This window comes from Triturus cristatus, chromosome 6 (assembly GCF_964204655.1).
Source record: "Triturus cristatus chromosome 6, aTriCri1.1, whole genome shotgun sequence".
Taxonomy (NCBI): domain Eukaryota; kingdom Metazoa; phylum Chordata; class Amphibia; order Caudata; family Salamandridae; genus Triturus; species Triturus cristatus.
Genome location: NC_140589.1, coordinates 596785667 through 596809430, shown reverse-complemented (window position 1 = coordinate 596809430; position 23764 = coordinate 596785667). Strand labels below are relative to the sequence as shown.

The following is a 23764-nucleotide window of genomic DNA, read 5'->3' as shown; positions in this document are numbered from 1 at the left end:
TCAATATATTGGTTATTAGGCCACAATAGCAGCCTTTAGACCCATAGAAACCTGGATATAAGGCAATCTTTATGCAACAGTGGTTCTCATTGGGAGGGTAAATAACCTCATTCAATAAATTACATAGTATTGGTAAATCAACAAAGACCACCACAATCATAAGTGAAGCAAAAGAGAATATTATAACGTCAAATATTCTATTCCAGTAGGACGCCCATAGAAACACAACTAAAACAAAAACACAGTGCCATGTGATCCCATTGTAAGTAGCGCAGCATAACCAAATACAACAGTAAAAGTGTAGGAAAGGGCTGATCTGTTTGTAACAAATATCCACTTGCCATCTTCCCCTGGGGCCTTGTGACAGGGCACTTTGGAGATGGCCAGCTAATCTCCCCATCCAGTAGTTCCCTATCTTTGCCCGACAGGCGGGGGAGGTCCACCCCATCCAGAAAGGACGTCACCCATTCCGCACTGGCCCGGGTTTCTGGGGTGTATAATACCTTATAGAATGATGCGAATTCATTGACTATGTCCTGTGGGCGGGTAAGGACCTCTCTCCTCTCTGAGCGTGTGACGGGAATAACCATAGCGGCCTCCGGGTCATGCAGTTGGCCTGCCAGCAGGAAGATATGTCATTACTATGCATTCCGTTGCAACGCATACCTTTTCCACGCATGCGTTACAACGGAATGATTTTTCTACGCATAGCCTTTACCTCGATTTTTCCTTTCCCACGCTTTTTTTTGGGGGGGGGGGGGGAAGACACCCCCCAAGCCCCGTCTTTTCTTTTTTTTGCCTTTTTTTCACGTCTTCGCCGACACTAAAAAGGGACTGACGCATTTTTTCGGATGAGGAAGAAGACGTTCCATGAAGACGTTGCTTGCGTGATAAAGACGGTCGTGGAAGCAATACGCGTTGTGAAGACGTTTACGAGGTAAGTGTACCGTTGTAAACGTAACACGTAGAAAAGCCTTCGTGGTAAAGGCTGTTTCCCGCCAGCAGGTGCCCGCATACTGCCCTTGTTCGTAGTGTTGCTCCTTTACGCGTGCAAGGTATATTCTGCTTTGGAGGTGTAAAGACTGTTGGGGGCCTGTTTTAAGCGATGCCGTTTGGGGGGGCGTTTGGTGGGAAGAGTAGAGACGGGTGTCGGAGAGCCGCTTGCTTGTTTGCAACAGCGGCGTCTCTCGTGAGTTGACCTCTAATCGTTGCCTTCACGGCTGCCCGTAAAACTCTATGGAAGTCCACTGAGCCTTTGTTGTCTGTCGCATATGTTGAGACATGGGTCTTCATTTGGGACTTGCCCTGAGGGGTGCGATACCGCTGCACGTTCAGGCACCAAGTTTTGTGGCCTGGTAAGGCCAGGCCCATCTCGAGGGACAATAGGGCCAGGGAATAGTTGGGCAGTGCAGCTTCCAATATCTGGGATTCTCTGACGAGGGCCACCGTCCCATGGGAGATGAGGAAGTAATCCAGTCTGGACTGCATGCCTTGAACCTTCGAGAGGAAGGTGTATTCTTTGTCCGACGGGTTGCTAAGGCTCCAGCTGTCCATCAAGCTGTGGTCCGAGGCCACATCACCCAACAGGTCCCTGTCAGCATTGTTGCCATTATCAAGGGGCCAGATCTGTCGAGCACTGCATCCCAGACTAGATCCCAGTCCCCACCTATGGCATACTGCGATGCCCTGATCTCCACCAGGAGTCGGTTCCGTTGGAGGAAAAAAAAGGCGTTTCACCCCTGTTGGTGCGTACACCAACCACACACAGAGAAATCTGTTCCCCACGCTCAATTTGGGGAATGCAAACCTACCATCTGTGTCAGACCACGTCTTAACTATGGTAGCCGTAAGCGTCTTTCGGATGGGGATTGCCACTCCACATTTGGGGGGAGTCCCCCTCTCTGCGGATGTTGGTGGTGGCGCGCAGCTGTGTACAACTCTGCCGACCCAATTTCGACGTAGTTTGTCGGTCCAGGCTATCAAGGTGTGTCTCCTGCAAGAGAACCATATCTGTTCCCTTCACTTGGATGTAGGAAAGCTCCTTCCTCCGTTTGCTATAGTGTGTCAGGCTGTTGACGTTCCAGGACATATTGCGGAGAGCTTGGGGGGGGTGTGGGGCTGTAGTGTAGTCTCAATAGTACCCTGTCATGCAGGACCTATGCTGTTTACGGATACCATATACTGTGGGTCTGGTGGCAGACTGACTCCGTGCACCCCCGCCGCATATGTTAGCCTATGGTTTGCATTAGCTAGCTCGCAGTGTCACTAGAATCTCCTGTTATCAGAGAAATTAGTTTTTGGCAATCTCAGAACACAATAACCTCAGACTCGTGGAAACAATATACTACTTTTCACCCAGTCACTCGTGCTTGCCTGTTTTGCTCTCAGAGAGATACAGAGAAGAAACAGTTGAGCGTTTTTACAATAAGAATTTATTGTACTGTAGTTCTTCTCATGTAAAATAAGTGCACTGTTACAACTGTAACACAGTAACAGAGATATAGAACCAGCAGTACAGCGAATAAAAGGAAATATTGTTCTACCATTTTGCAATAGTCGCAAACATATACATGAATATGAAATGCATTTATAAAATAAAGTGCTTACTCCTAAGATGCCTGACTAGATGATTAAGTGTACCTAGCATGTGAGTAGGTGCTACAGAGCCTAAGAGACAAGAATGCCACTAGGATTGAGTCGAACCCCCATACCTGAATAGTGAGAGTGTGGGACTTCGTCCTGGACTTGAGCTGGACACCCTGCAAGGGATCGTCAGACAACGGTCAGCTGGAGCGATAGCATGCCGGAGCTGCGTAGTCTCTGGTCAGTTTGTCGGTCTTGAATTCTCGGTTCCCTCCTGCTCTCTTGTAGCAAGAGGTACTGTATTTAAACAGTCTATGTACATGTGTTACCCATTGTTCAGTATGAGGATGACTTTGGGGATTAAACCTTGTGTGTCGATGGGAGAGGTGAAGTATACCTCCTGGAGAGTGTACTCGTCAATTATTTATATGTGCTAAGGATGACGTCTTAGCAGTATCGATTGGGGAAAAACCCACCATCGGCATGGAACTAGGTGAAAGGTTTAGTCCATAAAAGGCTACAGTCCTTATAAGGCGTGATGTCCCTTTAAGGCATTCTGTCCTTATTTGGAGTTATGTCCTTATAAGGCTCGTTCATATGAAATAACGGGGAGATGATATAGGGAAAGTGTACAATGTTCCCTGGACCTATATTAGGGTACCAATATGAAATAGAACACCCACTCCACCTTATACTTAACAATAATAATACACAATTTTGCAATACACATTTATAACAGTGTCAGTGCATAAAATTATCAAGTAGACAGTCAAAAAGTTTCTAAAACGTTAAAAAATCATTTAAAAACGAGGAAAAAAATGTTCTTTGGTAATGTTTGACATTGTTGTAAAGTTCCGTAAATCACAGTTCTAAACGAGTTCGATCACACAAGTTGAAGTACTGCAAGTGTTGTTAGAAGGTAATGCTTTGAGATAGAAACTGTCAATTTGAAAAAGAGTCTTTGAAGAAAAACGAAATGGAAGGAAAAAGTTCCATATAGGTTCCTAGTACACAGTGAGCCAGATTCAGATTAGAAGTCCCGGCTGGGAGACATAATATTATCTCTGCCTGCTACAGCAGGGGACAAACATTGCAATGCCTCGCATAGCATGTCAAGTGTGGGTAGATTTAACTCCTCTGTGCCAGTAGCCGGTTGTGGTACTTCCCCCTGTTATAGTGAGTTTGGGACTATAACTGAACCACATGAGGTTCTAGCGTTTCTCAAGGAAGTTTTATTTAACTGGAACTGTCCTTAAGTCTCTTCATTAACAAGAGTTAGTTCCAACACAAAAGATAGACCGGGGTTTTAGCCAGCAAAGGAAGGGCGTCTTCATCTCTATATTGGTACTCGAAAGACCTTCTTCCTTAGGTCAGCAGTCCTTCCGTCTGTTTCCCACCAGGGCCCGGCATCCCCAAAAAGAGAAACAGAAAATATATACCAATCACTGGTCAGTCCTTATAAGCTCTAGGGTGCTATCCCTTCACCAGTGCATAAGTATCACTGAGGCTTTTATGTGAGGGGGGGGTAGGGAAGGTATAAGAGGGAGCTCAGTGCGAGGGTTGGCAGCTTACCCTAGGAGTGCTCCCCTTTTGTCGTGCAGGAGCCCCTTTAACTCCCTCCCTGCAAACCTCCTCCAATAACCCAGTAATGACACTTGCCTGGAGCTACGGCCCTCCAGGACTGTAGCAAGGGGTATCTCGGCATCCAGTTTCTCCTGAGGACAACCGGATTCGTCAACGGTGTGCATTGGGGAAACCTCCCTGTTCGGTAGTCTTCCTTTGTCCTCTGGCGTCCTGAAACTCTTCTCCTTGCCGTCCTCCATCTAGCGTTCTTCAGCCCCTGATTCTCTGTGTTCGCGCGCTTCCTCCCCCTTTTCGGCCCTCTCCGGTGACGTCATCCACGGCGCATCCTCCGCCGCTGCACTGCCGACCTCTTCCGTAAGCGGCACATTCTCACCCGCCATCTTGAAGCCCTCGGGTGTTCCTGTCCCATGACAGCCGATACCACATTACCTTCCTTCCCTGAATGGACGATCTGGCCATTCCGATATGGGAAAGCGAGAGAGGTAGTCAACGTTTCCCTGCAGCTTTCCTGGGATATGCAGAGTCTGAAACGAAAAGGGCTGTAAGGCTGAGAACCACCGCAGTACTTTGGTATTAGTGTCCTTGTGGGTGGCTAGCCAAGTCAAGGGAGCATGATCCATTAACAGAAAAAAGGGGTGCCCTAGTAAGTAATATTGTAGGGATTCCATGACCCATTTGATGGCCAGGCATTCTTTTTCCATGGTGGCATATCGCGTTTCCCTGGGAAAGTTTTCGGCTTAGAAATAACACTGGTCGAAGTAAGCCCTGGGAATCGGGTTGAGACAACACGGCTCCTAGTCCTCTATCGGAGGCGTCTGTTTGCAGGACAAACAACTTTTTGTAGTCCGGACAGGTCAGCACAGGGGCATTACACAACAGTGTCTTTAAGGAACAGAAACTCTTTTCCTTGGCGGTGCTCCAGTCTATTCTTGCCCTGGTGTGTTTGTGCCTGAGTAAATCTGTAAGAGTGCTGGCTACCTCAGAGAATTAAGGAATAAACCTGCGGTAATAACCCACCAACCCTAGGAAGGCTCACCTCTTTCCGTGTGGTGAGTCGTGGAATCTCTTGATATCCTCTAACTTGTTGTGGTTGTATGGTCCCTTCACCTACGGTGTACCCTAGATATTGTATCTGGTGTGTTCCTAGAGTGGTTTTCTTTGGATTCAAGGTGAGGCCTGCTTGTCTCAAGGTGTCAAAAAAGTTCTTGAGGTGCTCTAAGTGTGTCTCTCAGTCTGGGCTGTACACTACTATATCGTCTAAATATGCTACTACATATTTTTGGTGTGCTCGTAGTATAACGTCCATTAGCCTTTGAAAGGTTGCCAGAGCTCCGTGGAGACCAAAGGGCATCACCTTTAAATGGTAGAACCCTGACGGTGTTGAAAAGGCTGTCTTTTCCCGTGCCGACCGAGTCAGAGGAATTTGCCAATAACCTTTTGGTCAGGTCAATGGACATTAGCCTGGCTTCTCCTAACCTTTCGATCAGTTCGTCCATGCGGGGCATGGGGTAGTTGTCGAATTTGGAGTGGGCATTTACCTGGCTGAAGTCTATGCAAAAACAAAGGCTTCCATCCGGTTTGGGTAGGAACACAATGGGAGAACGCCAATTGCTGTTGGAGTGTTCAATTATATCCGCTTTGAGCATCTTCTCAATTTCCTGTTCTACTGCTATCCTTCTAGCTTCAGGTATTCTATAGGGTCTCACATTTACCACTTGCCCTGGTGGGGTTACAATATCATGGGCCACAAGGGACGTGTGCCCCGTGTTGCCTGAGCTTAGGCCGTGGTACTGCTCCAACAACCTCTCCAACTGCTGTTGTTGAGCCGGGGAGAGCTTAGGCCTCATCAGGGGTTGTTCTGTCTTACCTTCTCTCCCTATGTCTATAGGGATGTCCAGAGGTGTATGAAGAGTCACCTGATTTACGGTTTGTACTTTGTCCCTGTCTTCAGAGGGTATGGTAGACTCCTCCCATTTCTTAAGGAGATTTATGTGATACGTTTGCCCTAGTTTGTTGGTATGAGGCACAGCTACTCTGTATGTGACCGGCGTCACCTTCTGGGTAACGACATACGGTCCCTGCCAAGTGGCCAACAACTTCTTGTCTGAAGAGGGAAGAAGTATCAGAACTTTATCCCCAACGGTCAGTTCCCTCATGTAGCGGGTACGGCCATACTGCTCTTTCTGCCTAGCTTGTGCTTTGTCCATATTTTTATGAACAGTATCCCAGAGGGTAGCTAGCGTTACTTTTAGGGTCTGCATGTACCCCAGGAGTGGTTTCCCTTCGTCTTCCTCTTCTGTCCACTGCTCGGCGGCCATGTCTAACAAGGTACAGGGTTTACGTCCGAACAGGAGTTCAAAGGGACTAAACCCTGTGGACTTTTGCTCGTGCGTTTGAATGGTAAAAAGTACCAAAGGTAATTTTCGATCCCAATCTTTACCCGTATCTCCTATCAATTTCTTGAGAATGGTTTTGATGGTCCTGTTGTACCTTTCCACCAGACCGTCCGTCTGGGTGTGGTACACGGCTGTCCGAATTTGGTGTACCCCTAAGAGTCTACAGATCTTCCATAAAAGGCGTCCCTTGATCGGTTAGTATTTCTGAGGGAAACCCCACGGGAGAAGAAAGAAATCATGGCCTGAGCCACGGCTACCGTGGTCATACTAGTGAGGGGTATTGCCTATGGGTACCGAGTGGCATAAGCTACTAGAACCAATATGTATTGGTGCCCTTGGGCTGAAGGGATTAGGGGCCCCACCAGATCCATTCCCACTCGTTGAAACGGGATGTCGAAAATCGGTAGGGGTTGTAGAGGCACTTTCCTATCTCTGGAGGGGTTTACTAGTTGGCACTTAGGACAGGCGGCACAAAATTTGGCGGTCTCTTGATATACCCCTGGCCAATAGAACCTTTCCAGTAGATACCTTAGAGTGAGCTCCTGTCTGTAATGACCCCCCCCGCCCCCGCTTGATTGTGGGCCAACTGCATGGCCTGTTCTCTGAATGCTATTGGGACTAGTAGCTGTTCAGTTTTACTACCAGGAACTCCACTTGCTCTGTACAATAGACCTTTTTTTACAATAAAATATGAGCATACCTTATCTGGGTCGACTTCCTGCACATGGTTCCAGACATTCATAAGAGTGCTGTCGTCTTTCTGTGCAGTTCGGAAGCTCCGGGCAAGAGTGTTTGCGTGCTCTGGGGAAGAGAGTAAACATGAGGAAGTAGCTTGACAGGCATACGTGTATCTCTTTACCTCTTCTTTTCTCATTCCTCGTTTTCTTCTCCCTGTCTCTGGGACTCACTTTCTTTTCATCGCAGAATGGCGCCTCTTGCAACCATTCCACCTCGGAGTCTTGTTTGGACAACTCTGTTAGATACTCATGAAAGTGAGGTAAATCAGTGCCCAACAGAATGTTTTCTGGGAGTTCGGAAACCACCCCCACCTTCCTGACTTGGGGGTATCCATCTATTTCAATTAACACTTCAGCTAAGGGATATGACCTAACATCCCCATGGACACAGGAGACTAGCACCGTCTCCCCTTCACATACTGCTGCTAACGGAACCAGTTCCTTCGCTACTACCGTATGGTGGCACCCTGTATCTAGCAAGGCGTCCACTGGTCTGCCATTTAGCCTGATCGCTTTCTTGTATCTTTGTCTGGTTGCTCCAGGTACTAGAACCCTGCCTCGGGACCAACACACCTTCATGGGTTCGGAGCTATCAGTGTTTAGGGGACAATTGCCGGCTTTGTGTCCCCATTCTGCACACCTAAAGCATTAGGGTCCCCTGTGCACTGGAGAAGGTTTTGGAATAGGTTTATGGGCGGGTCTAGGGGTGGTAAAGGGGCGTTTCTCTCCACCTTCCATTGGAGTTTTTGGAACAGGTTTGGGAAAAAGGATAGGAGCTCTCCCTTTGCTTTGAAGTTTGGGGAGCGATGATAAGCACAAGCTAATTTGATGGCCGACTGTGTGGTTAGACTGGGGTGTTGATTGACCCATGCTCGGGTGTTGCTGGGTAGAGCCTCTAGATATTGTTCTAGAAATATTTTCTCCGTGACTTCCTCCATTGAGGAGGACTGGGTTTGCAGCCAACGGTTCCCCAAGTCCCTGATCCTATAAAAGAGTGCTCAAGGGTTATCTCCGGTTCCCCATTTCTCCTTGCGAAAGCGAGCCCTATAGTACTTTTGGTCACATCCTAGTCTTTCCAAAATAACCTTTATGTCCTGGTAGGGCGTGACTCCGGCAGAGTTGGATGCTTGATACGCAGCCTGTAGTTCTCCGGACAATAATGGCGATATGTACTGGCCCCATCGCTCAGGAGGCCATGTGGCGGTGGTAGCAACTCTTTCAAAGTTAGTGAAAAAATAGTCTGGGTCTTCACCCTCCTAGAACTTCTGAAGAACGCTACCGGGGACATTAGGATGGACCCTAGCACTAGAGATGGCATCTGTAAGGCGCAGGATGGCTGTGTCTTGCACCTTTTGATTAGTGTTCAATATCACCGCTTGTACTTTCATGGCCGCGTGAAAAGACTCCCTTTCGTTTTGAGCGTTCTGGTTCTGTTGTTCTAGGACCAACTGTAAGTGTCTCTGCCCTTCGGCAAGCTGGGTTATCAGGTCCTGTATGGTCAAGGGTTGTGCCATCTTTCTGCCTTAGACGACTGATCCCACTTCTGACACCACTGTGGTACTTCCCCCTGTTTTAGCGACTTTGGGACTATAACTGAACCACACGAGGTTCTAGCGTTTCTCAAGGAAGTTTTTATTTAACTGGAACTGTCCTTAAGTCTCTTCATTAACAAGAGTTAGTTCCATCACAAAAGATAGACCGGGGTTTTAGCCAGCAAAGGAAGGGCGTCTTCATCTCTATATTGGTACACAAAAGACCTTCTTCCTTAGGTCAGCAGTCCTTCTGTCTTTTCCCCACCAGGGCCCAGCGTCCCCAAAAAGAGAAACCGAAAATATATACCAATCACTGGTCAGTCCTTATAAGCTCTAGGGTGCTATCCCTTCACCAGTGCCTAAGTATCACAAGGTTTTTATGTGAGGAGGAGGGGGGGAGGGAAGGTATAAGAGGGAGCTCAGTGCGAGGGTTGGCAGCTTACCCTAGGAGTGCTCCCCTTTTGTCGTGCAGAAGCCTCTTTAACCCCCTCTCTGCAAACCTCCTCCAATAACCCAGTAATGACACTTGCCTGGAGCTACCGCCCTCCGGGACCGTAGCGAGGGGTATCTCGGCGTCCAGTTTCTCCTGAGGACAACCGGATACGTCAACGGTGTGCATTGGGGAAACCTCCCTGTTCGGCGGTCTTCCTTCGTCCTCTGGCGTCCTGGAACTCTTCTCCTTGCCGTCCTCCATCTGGTGTTCTCCGGCCCCTGATTCGCGCGCTTCCTCCCCCTTTTTCGTCCCTCTCCGGTGATGTCATCCACTGCGCGTCCGCCGCCGCTGCACTGCCGACCTCTTCCGTAAGCGGCACATTCTCAGCCGCCATCTTGAAGTCCTCTGGTGTTCCGGTCCCATGACAGCCGATACCACACCGGTGTGTAGGTTTCCGGTTCCGGATTCAAAACCTCAGTGTCAATGCTGGAGCTGAAATTTAATTCAGTCGTGAAAGGCACCTGCGACTTCTCAAGGAAGGCATGCGTCAAGATAGGAATACACTGGGGACAGAGTTGTGCATGGGACCAAATAGATTCTAGCCTGGAGTCTAAGTCCACTGGCGTCCCCGTCAGAGGTGTCAGACAGATGTCCAACTCGCATTCGCCTCTGATGAACAGGCATCGGAAGACCGGTACGATGCAGTCCTCAAAGACTGGTCTGAACGATAAGAACAAAGAAGCACTTAGTTCTCGTAGGCAAGGTGCACCAAGATGCTGTATCATGCGCTCACGGTAATGTCTTTCCAGGAGAGCCTTCGCAATCTCGCTGGCGGATGGTCCGTCCATTGCGCAGCAGGTAGACGATAAACAGGATTCCAGCTACAGCGAGCAGTATCAGAGGTAGGCCCCCGAAAATGCTTCCAAACACGGAGTGTATGAAGTTAGGAATAACTCTGAGGATAGTCTGGAAAGTGCTAAGGCATCAAGACCCTATGGTCTTAAATAGGTGTATAATGCCACTCGTATTAGACATGTTAAAGATGCGTCCCACCATTTCTACGAAATGTAGGGGACAGTTTGTTCGAATTAGCGCCTGTATCTCTGTCGAGGTCCTTGTAACTTGAAGTTAAAAGGTTTCTCGAGCGGAGGTCAGTGGCACGTTTTCTGTAAAAGCATGGCTTTCATTCTGCTCAAAGCATCAAACTTTATCAACAAAACATTCAGTGAAGGCCATACTAGCGCCTCCCTGACTGTATTTGTCGGAGGAAACAATACTTGCATACAGCAAGTATACCTGGTGTTCACGGTGACCAGATATGCAATGCCTGGAAGCATTTCACAACAACCTTGATCGTTCAGCCTCAAGTAACTCCCATTCGAAAGTAACTCTGACACTAGCGATATTACGGCAGCTGGTGTTCCTTTCATGTGGCAAGACAGATTTGAAACTGATTATCACAAAAAGCAACCACTGTTGAACTGGCAGAATACCCAGTTTCAGAGTAGTGTTAGAATGTTATTCAACTATCTACTTCACAGGTGGAATATCAAAGATATTGAAGTAAAAGCCTCACTCACATAATAGTGACATGCTTCATCATAGGCAGTTACTCCACACCCAGAGAAGATGGTACTCTCTGGGCGGACTCAACCAAAGATATACTGGGAGTACTTAGATAAATGAACAACTGGTTAGGCAGGGAACCAGATCAAATTAAAAATACCTATGAGTGTACCCTCTTTTGAATCCTTTATTCCTGGGCACTCATGATATCACTAAAAACTTATTATTGGGGTTCTTTTGAACTTAATTCTGTTCAATTATACCCTCAACCGTGTGCCAACATGTTTCGGCCCATATTGTAGCCCAATCGGGTCTGGGGGCCTTCGTCAGGGCGATATGTTTCTGTTCCTTATACTCTAAGGTCCCTGCGGTTTAGCCGTACATGTGATTACATGCAACCCATCCGTACGTGAGGCCTAATGCACTCACCTGTCCGTGTGTTCACTCCGACTTCAGTAGATTTTCTATTGGACATAGAACAAACAATATCATATATTTCTTAGTCGGCTATATAACAAAACCTGTCTACAGCCCGTCTTGTGCTCGTAGTCATTGATTTCTAGTTGGAGTGATGGTGTGCCACCTGTCTATGTGCTCTCTATTTTAGGGCTTAGTGTAATCCATTAACCAAACCAATCTATTAACCGCCACATCACACCCACATATTTTCACCACACAACGTGATCAACATCCTATTGGTGTTAACTATGAGTGAAAGGATTGTGACTAAACAGTTTCTCTTAGCCACCGATCCTCTTGATCTATATTTTAACACCCGTTTTTCTTGTCGTGTTGTTTATTCTTTTTTATATACAACAATGCACTGGGATGGCGTGTATCCCTTTCATCCAGTATAGTACATCCCACAGACGCTCACCTACTGCCAGATGCCTACTGGCATCATGCGGATCTCATGTGTTCAGGTGCTGTCCTGTAGTCAAACACTGCATAAAAAGTATGTAATTGTGTAAAGGCATTTCTTGTATGGTCATCACGCTTATAGCCTCTGTACTATTGTTACCATAATTATCTACAAGTTCGTTGTTTAGGACCATTACTTCCATGTTATTTCTATGCTCGCGTTCAGTCTAGGGGGAGAGAGGCTCATTGTCACTCACCTACAAGCACTCGTTTCTGCTGTAACCTTGTATCATGCGTTACCTGGTGAAATCACCCCCTCTTATGTCTATTATGTTTGGATACCCCTCTTATTTACAATCAGCGTACTGCGGCAAGTTTTTTTAAAAAACCGTTAGTTGTTTGAAATGCTGGGATTGTCCCTATCTTCGTATCAGATAGTTCGGGACATGAAGCATCGTATTTTAATCCGTGCACCCTCGCGCTCACTTACTTCGTCAAGGACACCGCACCGCCGTTACACCTAGTCAACCACACCGTCCGCCGTCGGAGATGTGAATGTGGTAGTTTCGGCTTTTAAAGGACGTTTCCCGAACCTAATTGGAGGGCTGTTCTGTCCCATTCCCGATTCTCTATGGTTGGGTAACGTAATAACAGCTGCTGTTCTGCCGTGTATGAGGCTGAACTACAAGAATTATGGGAAATGTAGTTCCGTTTGCTCCGATACATGGTGTTCGATCCCCCTCAAATCGGAGTATCTGTTTTTAAAATTTTTAAAACAAAATTTTGCCAATACATTGTGCAGCTATTGTGGGGAGAAATTGGAGTTTATTGTAAACAGACCTGCTGGGGCTCTCCTTGTCTGCCCACTCATGGCGAATAATTCTAATCGTTAGACTAGTCTGTTATTTAAGTTGCTTAAACGTTGTGGTCTATAACAGTCTTCTCATTTGCCCAACCTCTTAGATGTTATTCCCTTGTGTTCTCTATTTCTATACATCCGGGTCCCTCCCCGTGTCTGATATTGTACCCCAGTATTGTTTTTTACATAGGGGGGGCTGTATTTTGGTACAATACTTGTACTTCTACCTCCTTGTTTTTGTCGTGTTATTTAGTGTAGGCACGCCTTCCTTTCTCTTTAGATTTGTAAAGCAGCTGCTGTAAGGATTGCGTATTTCAAGATTACTTGTTAGCAATGTTCAAGGGATATTTGTTCTGTGGCAGAGTTATGTCATGGAACCCCACGGAATTTCCTCGTTAAGGCCTGATGTTGTACTTGTCAAGCGATAAATCCACCTTTGCTCTAGTTTCAGCAGTTGTTTTTCGTTGCAGCTGTCTGGTAGTCTCTCAATTACCGTCCAGGTGAAGTCATTTTCATTATGTCTCTGTGTTTGAAAGTGTCTCATCATTTTTGTGATTGTTTTGCCGCATCTAAATGTACTGCGGTGCTCATTGATTCTGATCTTGACTTTACGCGTAGTCATACCAATGTATATCTTATTGCAGATACACGTGATTAAGTAGACTACATTGTGGCTGTTGCAGTTGCTGAAAGATCTTTGTTCCCACGGTGTTCTTAAGCCAACGTCGATTGTTTTGCTAGATGTTGTTAGTTTGCATACACTGCATGATCCGCAAGGGTAGTGTCCGACTACCTCTGGTAAGTTCCAAAGTGTGCTCTGTTGGCCTGTTCTGCATTGTTTCTTTTTTGGTCGGGTATGAACGACGGAGTCTTTGATTGATTTCCCTCTTTTGAATGCAAACAGTGGTTTCTCCAATTTCAATCCCCCCAAATTTAGTGTTCTCCAATGTCGTAGAACGATGTTCTTTACATTGTTGGAATCCGTTCCGTAAGTGGTCACACATACCAGTTTTTTATCGTCCGGTTTCTTTTTTGGTTCCAATAAACCTTCTCGGTTACAGTTTTTCGCCCTTTTATATGCTTGTTTAATCAGTTTTGTAGGATAGCATTTTGTCTTCAATTTCTGTGTTAGTTTTTTAGCATCAGTTTCATAATTTGCTTTTTCAGTACAATTTCTCCTTAGTCGTAGGAATTGGCCTACTGGGGTGGAAGCTGTCATATCTGAGTAGGTTATTGACATCTGTGGGTTTGTAGAACACTTCAGTTTTTAGTGTCCCCTCCGCTGGCCAGATCTTTAAATCCAAAAACGTGATGGAAACTTTCTTTGGTACCAATCCAACTTGGGGGTATGGAGAAGATTCATAGATGATATCTTCATAGTCTGGAAAGGAGATGCCGACAAAGCAAAAGAATTTCTGGTTTGGCTAAACAACAGGGATGAATTAAAGAAAGATTCCATCACGTTTTTGGATTTAAAGATCTGGCCAGCGGAGGGGACACTAAAAACTGAAGTGTTCTACAAACCCACAGATGCCAATAACCTACTCAGATATGACAGCTTCCACCCCAGAGCCCTGCGAGATAATTTGCCAGTAGGCCAATTCCTACGACTAAGGAGAAATTGTACTGAAAAAGCAAATTATGAAACTCATGCTAAAAAACTAACACAGAAATTGAAGACAAAATGCTATCCTACAAAACTGATTAAACAAGCATATAAAAGGGCGAAAAACTGTAACCGAGAAGGTTTATTGGAACCAAAAAAGAAACCGGACGATAAAAAACTGGTATGTGTGACCACTTACGGAACGGATTCCAACAATGTAAAGAACATCGTTCTACGACATTGGAGAACACTAAATTCGGGGGGATTGAAATTGGAGAAACCACTGTTTGCATTCAAAAGAGGGAAATCAATCAAAGACTCCGTCGTTCATACCCGACCAAAAAAGAAACCATGCAGAACAGGCCAACAGAGCACACTTTGGAACTTACCAGAGGTAGTCGGACACTACCCTTGCGGATCATGCAGTGTATGCAAACTAACAACATCTAGCAAAACAATCGACGTTGGCTTAAGAACACCGTGGGAACAAAGATCTTTCAGCAACTGCAACAGCCACAATGTAGTCTACTTAATCACGTGTATCTGCAATAAGATATACATTGGTATGACTACGCGTAAAGTCAAGATCAGAATCAATGAGCACCGCAGTACATTTAGATGCGGCAAAACAATCACAAAAATGATGAGACACTTTCAAACACAGAGACATAATGAAAATGACTTCACCTGGACGGTAATTGAGAGACTACCAGACAGCTGCAACGAAAAACAACTGCTGAAACTAGAGCAAAGGTGGATTTATCGCTTGTCAAGTACAACATCAGGCCTTAACGAGGAAATTCCGTGGGGTTCCATGACATAACTCTGCCACAGAACAAATATCCCTTGAACATTGCTAACAAGTAATCTTGAAATACGCAATCCTTACAGCAGCTGCTTTACAAATCTAAAGAGAAAGGAAGGCGTGCCTACACTAAATAACACGACAAAAACAAGGAGGTAGAAGTACAAGTATTGTACTAAAATACAGCCCCCCCTATGTAAAAAACAATACTGGGGTACAATATCAGACACGGGGAGGGACCCGGATGTATAGAAATAGAGAACACAAGGGAATAACATCTAAGAGGTTGGGCAAATGAGAAGACTGTTATAGACCACAACGTTTAAGCAACTTAAATAACAGACTAATCTAACGATTAGAATTATTCGCCATGACTGGGCAGACAAGGAGAGCCCCAGCAGGTCTGTTTACAATAAACTCCAATTTCTCCCCACAATAGCTGCACAATGTATTGGCAAAATTTTGTTTTAAAAATTTTAAAAACAGATACTCCGATTTGAGGGGGATCGAACACCATGTATCGGAGCAAACAGAACTACATTTCCCATAATTCTTGTAGTTCAGCCTCATACACGGCAGAACAGCAGCTGTTATTACGTTACCCAACCATAGAGAATCGGGAATGGGACAGAACAGCCCTCCAATTAGGTTCGGGAAACGTCCTTTAAAAGCCGAAACTACCGCATTCACATCTCCGACGGCGGACGGTGTGGTTGACTAGGTGTAACGGCGTTGCGGTGTCCTTGACGAAGTAAGTGAGCGCGAGGGTGCACGGATTAAAATACGATGCTTCATGTCCCGAACTATCTGATACGAAGATAGGGACAATCCCAGCATTTCAAACAACTAACGTTTTTTTTTTAAATCTTGCCGCAGTACGCTGATTGTAAATAAGAGGGGTATCCAAACATAATAGACATAAGAGGGGGTGATTTCACCAGGTAACGCATGATACAAGGTTACAGCAGAAACGAGTGCTTGTAGGTGAGTGACAATGATCCTCTCTCCCCCTAGACTGAACGCGAGCATAGAAATAACATGGAAGTAATGGTCCTAAACAACGAACTTGTAGATAATTATGGTAACAATAGTACAGAGGCTATAAGCGTGATGACCATACTAGAAATGCCTTTACACAATTACATACTTTTTATGCAGTGTTTGACTACAGGACAGCACCTGAACACATGAGATCCGCATGATGCCAGTAGGCATCTGGCAGTAGGTGAGCGTCTGTGGGATGTACTATACTGGATGAAAGGGATACACGCCATCCCAGTGCATTGTTGTATATAAAAAAGAATAAACAACACGACAAGAAAAACGGGTGTTAAAATATAGATCAAGAGGATCGGTGGCTAAGAGAAACTGTTTAGTCACAATCCTTTCACTCATAGTTAACACCAATAGGATGTTGATCACGTTGTGTGGTGAAAATATGTGGGTGTGATGTGGCGGTTAATAGATTGGTTTGGTTAATGGATTACACTAAGCCCTAAAATAGAGAGCACATAGACAGGTGGCACACCATCACTCCAACTAGAAATCAATGACTACGAGCACAAGACGGGCTGTAGACAGGTTTTGTTATATAGCCGACTAAGAAATATATGATATTGTTTGTTCTATGTCCAATAGAAAATCTACTGAAGTCGGAGTGAACACACGGACAGGTGAGTGCATTAGGCCTCACGTACGGATGGGTTGTATGTAATCACATGTACGGCTAAACCGCAGGGACCTTAGAGTATAAGGAACAGAAACATATCACCCTGACGAAGGCCCCCAGACCCGATTGGGCTACAATATGGGCCGAAACATGTTGGCACACGGTTGAGGGTATAATTGAACAGAATTAAGTTCAAAAGAACCCCAATAATAAGTTTTTAGTGATATCATGAGTGCCCAGGAATAAAGGATTCAAAAGAGGGTACACTCATAGGTATTTTTAATTTGATCTGGTTCCCTGCCTAACCAGTTGTTCATTTATCTAAGTACTCCCAGTATATCTTTGGTTGAGTCCGCCCAGAGAGTACCATCTTCTCTGGGTGTGGAGTAACTGCCTATGATGAAGCATGTCACTATTATGTGAGTGAGGCTTTTACTTCAATATCTTTGATATTCCACCTGTGAAGTAGATAGTTGAATAACATTCTAACACTACTCTGAAACTGGGTATTCTGCCAGTTCAACAGTGGTTGCTTTTTGTGATAAAAAGTTGATTTGGGAGAACGCAACCGCGTTGTTTATTCTCTCACTCTCTGTTTGTGAAAAAAGATTTGAAACTGAACCATTACAGGTTCCGTGCAAAACGATATCTTGGCATATGAGAGAACCGCTTAAAGCGTTCTTGCAGTTGGTACCACTAAAACACTTCCCGATCCCCACTCCGGCATCGAAATGTATATGGTAAATCCCAGGATTTCCTAATGTATTCGTTACCCAATTTTTCATATCTGCCTATCTGACTTTGCTCAAGGCAATAGTGAAACTGAAATGTAGTGACCGGGAGAGTTATTTTGCCATGGATTAGCCACTCAGTTGATGGTAATTCAGCTACTGTAAATGGTAGTCTGTCCAGTTTTTCAATTTGCAGCATTGTGTATTTACCTCCCCTTTGTGCCATTTCAATCTGTGTATCAGTTAGATTGTATTCTGAAAACCGAGACGCACTATTTATAAAACGCCAAGGCACAAGGCCTGCACGCAAAGATTGTAGCATCCAGCTCAATAACATAATAGAATTTAACTGTGATTGGCCGTGTTGTAATATGGCTAAATCCTCTTCCAATATGTCAATAGCAGAAGATACAATGTTACCCAATGAATATACTCTGGAGGTCAAACTTGTTAACCCATTATCCACCACAGCAAAATCTTTTTCTAAGTTAATACGGTCTTCTCTCTGCGGCTTCTTGTTGCGAAATCTTCCAGATTTCAGTATAGGCAGCATAAATGCCTGCATATATGAAACGTTTTTGACGTTGTCTCCTAGGTCCTAGTAAAAAGTCACTAAGATCCATGTCCTGTGAGAGTAAAGATAAGTGTTGTTTCACTTCTGCAAGTGTTGAGATTTCTAGCCATTGTAGGCACAACTTCCCAACATTATAGGATGTCACTACCCCTGGATGTTCTCTCTGTACATAACGTGGATCTGGCATATGCATATTGAGTACATTGCTGATGTGCAGGAACCTTTTAAGACATGTGTTTGTGTGTAAGGGCCAAACCGCCCACTCCTTCCAATTGGGGTCTGTTCTATTATACTTTATTATGTCATCAATTGTTGCCCCTTCCTTTGTAGAAGAATTCTGCCACCCATGGTTTGGTGTTGGAAACATAGGAGTGTTTAGCTCCATCTTGGCTATCCCAAGACAGGATGTCTGTTGCGCAGTATCATTTAAAAAGATCATCTGCTGTGGAATGAGGCATGCTCTAAATAGTGCCTCTGTCCCCTGGACTTGCCAGTCCTTTGAACCCAAATCGATTTTGTGTAAATTTAGTCTTGTCATAGGTCGAAACCCTGTTCAGACAATTGGGCCAGAAAGGAAGCAGAGTAAATCTGTTTAGTGTTTGTTAGCATGATTTTCAGTGCTGATGTTGGTGCAACCTTATAATAGAATGAGGCTGGATCTGTGATGTTAAACCCTGAAAAGTATGCAAATTTCTGTGCAAACGTCTGTGAACTACTTTTTGGTGGTGTTGGGCAATGTTCCCACTGATGGTATTCAAATACATTCCTAGCCGAAATGGATTGTGCAGGAAATGATTACCAAAATGTTGGTAACCGTCCTAGTCTTATGAACCTTATAACATTTAATTATTCGAAAATGCAGCAGTTTTCTCTAAATCAGATAACATGTTATTAACTGTTTGTGTCTCAATCATCAGAAAATGTACTGGCGGTAATAAAATCACTTAATGGGATTTTAAATACATGATTATTTTTTAAAAGTTCGGTTGGTCCGAATATGTTAAAATCAACCTTGTCCCATACTATACCATCCGTTATAGGAACAGCTGTGATGTTCGCTGATGACAAGTCTCTTTGTTGACAATGTGTGTGGTTTGAGGAGGATGTTGACCTTTCGGGTTGTGGAATCTTGTTGAAGATAATGTCCATTAAAAAGCATACTAAAAGACAATACTAAACCTAGCCATAAAAGAAAAACGTATCAAAGTTAATGCAGTAGCCCGAAGCAGTTCGACCAGTTGTTGGAATGGCATCGGGAATAGTTGAAATGTTATTTCCCTTTTGACGAGGCATGTTGATGTAGACGTATGTATTAGGTCTAATTGCAACTTGCGAATTATTTTGATTTTCCTTTAGAATTTGAATGTTTGGTTCAAGTGGAACAAGTTCCAAGGCATTGTTGCTTAGCTCTTCAAATGTGATGAGTCTTTCTGTTTGAACTTCTTTGATTGCAGCTAGAGGAGGACGTCTGCTACATTGGAGTCCTACTTTTTTAGTATTGGCCACATAGTGTGGTTTGATTAAGTCGATTGAGACAAATCTTTTCTCCTTGTTTCCGGCAAGAGGCGGTAGCAGCACATTTCTTGTTCTGTGTACTGCAAGGACTGGTACAGGTTTTCTGTAAGAGGGTCCAAATTCCTTTTTGTCTGCAATTTTCTCTCTGACCAGATCCCCGACTTTTGGGATCCAGACAGGTCATGCCGTGACTACCTTGACTTCTTCAGTGGCGGTCTGCTTCAGGTGGACATTGCTTTGTTTTGTCCTGGATTCTTTTAGATCCTGTAAAACAGCCAAACGATCATGGATACCAAATGGTTTTTCGTCTGCCACTGCCCGTTCACAATCAAGATCAGATACCCACATTCGTGTCCTAAAGAGGACCTCATATGGTGTGACCGCCCCCCAGAGAGCTTTTTGGCTGGTTATTTAATGCCCGCTGTACCCCATACAGGTGTGTGACCCAACTACTGCCCTTGCCTAATACCCTAGCTGTTAAAGATTGCTTTAAGTCTCGTTTTTTTCTCTCCACAACAGAATTTCCCTCAGGATGATACGGAGATGAGAACTGCAATGCTACGCCCATTCCTTCCATGGCCTCTTTATAAGCCTGTGAGCTAAACGCAGGGCCGCTGTCAGAGTGTAACGTGCTAACTGCGTATGTACCGATAAAGACTCGGAAATCTTTTATAACAGTTCGAGCGTCAGCAGAACGCTGAGGCCAAACCCATAAGAATCGCGAGCATGAATCCACTGCCACCATGATATACCTGTAAACCCCGTCCGCAGTGGTCCAAGTACACACCTGCAAGAGGTTTGTCTGACTTTAGTAATGGCGTCTGTGCCGGGCGTGTAATGGTGGAGCTTTTCATTTGCTGGCAGATGTCGCATTTCAAGACATAGGCTTTAGGTTGCTTGGATAACCCAGGCCACCAGTAGCGCTGCTTCAGTAAAGAAATAGTCGCCGTAACGCCTGTGTGCGCAGAGCCCAAACCCTTGTGTGCAGCTAGTATTAAACCTTGCCTACGATCCATATTTGGTATTACTCTATCCCACACACCAGGCATCTGAGCATATGGAATGTTTTGTGCATCTAATCTGTAGGAGTATTTGAGTGGAATTTTTTTAGGTACTGCTGTGTGCTGCCTTTGCGTGATGCGATTACAGCTACCATTACATCTCCGTCTATTCTCGTTTTCGAACGAGTCAGCGTAAATGCGGAAGCTGTGCGTACAGCCCCCTTTGTGGCTTCATCAGCCAATGAATTCCCTTCAACGTGAACGCCATCAAGTTGATGACTCAGCGTATGGATCACGTGAGTCCTTGGTAGCTCAGACTTCAATTCCGCTACCTGTTCCCATAGCATTTTGTGTTTAATTGTGCCACCTTTTGCGTCCTTTAAGCCCGTTTTGTTCCCAATGTTGTAAGTACTCATTGTATGACTGTACACAGTAAAAAGAATAACACCCGATTAGTGTGGGGAATTCGTGATCCGTATTTACAAGTGCAAGTATTAGTGCTTTTTATTCTGCCAACTGAGCCGTGCAGTCTCCTAGAGATTGCGTTTTTGTGCAACTAGGATGGAACTTGCCATCACACATGCGACCTTTAACGACAGCACATGCTGAAAAATGTTGTTGCTTACTTCCTATGGCCGGTTGCGCAGATCCGTCAGTGCATATAATATATTCATACTGGTCAAGAGGCAAGATTTCATTAGGTAGAGGATATTCTTGTTCATATTGCAGGAATGTCTGCGTTTTTAAACTGGTATCAAATCTGTATTCAACGTTTTTTGCAGTAAGAGAATTAGCCCATTGTATCCACCTAGGATGTAACGCTTTCGCATTTGGGATGCTGGCCTTTGTAACAGCTTCTAAAGCTGGTACTGGAGTCACGACAATGATGCGTTTCCCCTGAGCCAGTGCTCTTTCTCTTGCTACAGCAGTCTGAACTGCTGTCAGGATTTTTTCTGTTGAAGTGAAACGCATTTCTGCATTTGTGTACAGGTGTGATTTGTAAGCAATAGGTACAGTTTCTCCCTCATTAAAGGTCAAATAAGTGTACCCGCATTGACCTGCTATTATTCGGATCACTAAGTGGCGTACGTTTACGTGTGTCTAAGTGTTTGGAAGCAATCATGTCTTCCTGGAGTAAACAAAGGATAGTAGTATGTTCTTGTGTTTAATCTTTGACTGAAAAGTCAGGTTTGATTAATTCATAGAAAGGGTTTACCCTCTGTGCGTAATCTAAAAGGTATGTCCTGCCAAAATTTAGGAATCCTAGTATTGATTGTAAATCTTTCAATGATTTTGGAGGCTGGAGCAGTGCACACTTTTCTAAAAAGTTACCTGCCAGACTTGTGCCTTCACTTGACAACTCATATCCCAAAAATAGGACATTGAGGTGGGCTATTTTCCACTTTTTAAAGTTGAACTTCTAGCCTTCTGCGGCAAATCCCATACTAATGGTGCTTACCCTGGTCAAGTGCCCCTCTAAGGCGTTGTCAGTCAGATAGATATCATCCACATAGGACAACGCTTCTTCATTAAAATTTTGAAGTAACACTGTTACTCTTGCTGAAAATATACCTGGGCTGTTTTTATACCCTTGTGCCAACCGACAGAATTGTGGGACCCTAACGCACTGAATACCTGCTTTCAGGTGCTATATTTTGGCAGAAAAATCCATTTGAGATATCAAGTGTGGTTTTGTATCTTTTGCGCACAATGTTATTAATTAATGCAGCACTGTGTGCATTTTGGAAAGCAAATGTCTTTGTGCATGAGTTTTAAAGTTTATAAACTAATACTAGATGATATGTATTGTCTGGTTTAGAAACGGGAAACCAAGGATTGTTCATTGGTGAGGTACATTTTTCAATGACCCCTTGGTATTCAAGTTGATCTAAGCTCTCCCTGACCTGTTTTTTTAGCTTCTTGCTTTATTGGGTATTGCCTCTGAGTATTAGGTGAAACTTTTAACGGGATCACGTGGTAGGTTGAGTTCTCATCCCACCCTGCATGATTTTTGTACAATGCTGAAGCTTGGGCTACTGCCCACTCCTGCAAATATGCGTGTTTTAGGTGAACAGGAATGTAGTTGGAAAACGCAGGAAAAATTATACTTTCTCCCCAGGGCACTCCATTACGGATGCAGGCGGCCAATCTTGTTCTGCTAACAGGATGTCATAACCAGATGATAAGTTCTTCCCCCCCAAAAACATTTACTCTCCTGGGCTTGTCCCCCTCCAGCCGGAGTGTTATTTCATATAACTTATGTGGGACGCTCACCCCGAAATTCCTTCAGGTTCAGGCGAGCTATTGTTACTTCTGCCGCGCTGTCTAGCATCGTCAGAGCCACTCCCCGTTCAAAAGTTGTGTCCTCAGAATTCTGGGCATGTCTGATTTTCAGATCAGCAACTTTCTTTTTCTTAAATTGAGGTTTTGGATTTTGCTTAACTTCTTTCTTAGAAGTAAAGTCTTGAGCGCGCTGCTTGTCTCTGGACTGTGTGCGCTCCTCTCTATTTTCTGACCATCCTTCTCTTTCAGAGCCTTTCTTCGAGCCCTGAAAGGAACGAGAGGAACGTGTATCAGTATCCTGATACTTGTCAGGTTTTCTAATATTATCCCTATTCCTAAGGTTGTACCTCTTTTCAGAGTGCTCCTGTTGAGACCTACCTCGGGACTGAGATCTCTTTTCTTTAGAGTTTTCTTTTTTGTCATCCCACTTCCTTTTCGAAGAATTAGGTGTCTGTTTAAAAGTGTCCTTTTCAGGACTGCCCTGTAGTTGAGGTTTTAAAGCTTTTTCCCCCCAAACTATCCCTGCCTAATTCTGCATACGCAGTTTCAATTATTTTGGATAGTTCATTTTCTTGTTCTAATGGAGAGATCTCCCTTAGGCGTTGGCGGATTCCCACTGATGCTGCTTCCCCTTTAATGTTAGCTAGTATTATGGCTGATATCTGGTCACAGTTGTTTAACAACTTCATCCCTAAGTTCAGGTCAGGTTCTGCTCCATAGTCGTTTTGTATTTGTCTTAATACATCTGGTACTACTGCTAATGAAGGAATACCATGTGTTCTGGTATATTTGGCAGCAAAGACTGTACCCCAAGAGGTGCAATCCTCTAACTGTGGTGTAATCCCCATGGGCAAACAGATTGTTAGCATTCTGTGTTTCTCAAATGGTGTTGTATTTGGGAATACTGCTTCTAACTGGGTTATTTTCTGAGCTACCCAGAAAGGAATTTGTTCATGTTTTGTGGGCACTTTGCCCATTACCGCGTGTAATATTTGTGGAGTAATTTTAGTACATGAGTTCTGTGTAGGA

The 23764-nt window shown here is 44.6% G+C and overlaps 1 protein-coding gene across 4 annotated transcripts in view; it reads left to right on the top strand.

Annotated features, from left to right (window-relative positions):
- The window catches only part of CEP162 (centrosomal protein 162), an 857607-nt gene that overhangs the window by 54359 nt on the left and 779484 nt on the right, over positions 1-23764 (top strand). The window lies entirely within an intron of this gene.